Genomic DNA, 383 nt, shown 5'->3' on the forward strand with positions numbered 1-383 from the left:
GCCACCGCGGAGCTCGGCTGACGCGCCTGCTCGGGCCGCGGAGCCTGCGCCGTGGCGCGTCGCTGCCGGGCTTCCGCAGCCTCGGTCCCGGCAGCTGCGGGCACCACGAGCCCCGCCGCCCAGAGCGAGCCAGAGAGGCCGCACCAGAGCGCAGAGGGGTATCCCGAAGGAGCGAGAGAGGACGTCACTTCTCCCTCTGGCTCTGGAGGTGTTCCAGAGCAGAAGATACACTTTGCCCCCTGTCGAAGAGTAGGATTCGGTTAAAAGCAGTATTGGTACGGGGTGGAGGGCAGCGGAAGAGACTTTCCAGAACTAGGGTTTAGGATCATTATTTGACCACAGGTAACAAAAGTAATAAAGGTAACAAATGATCTTATTGGGCC

Source organism: Elephantulus edwardii, unplaced genomic scaffold (assembly GCF_000299155.1).
Source record: "Elephantulus edwardii isolate Elephantulus edwardi_28Jun2011 unplaced genomic scaffold, EleEdw1.0 scaffold00034, whole genome shotgun sequence".
Taxonomy (NCBI): domain Eukaryota; kingdom Metazoa; phylum Chordata; class Mammalia; order Macroscelidea; family Macroscelididae; genus Elephantulus; species Elephantulus edwardii.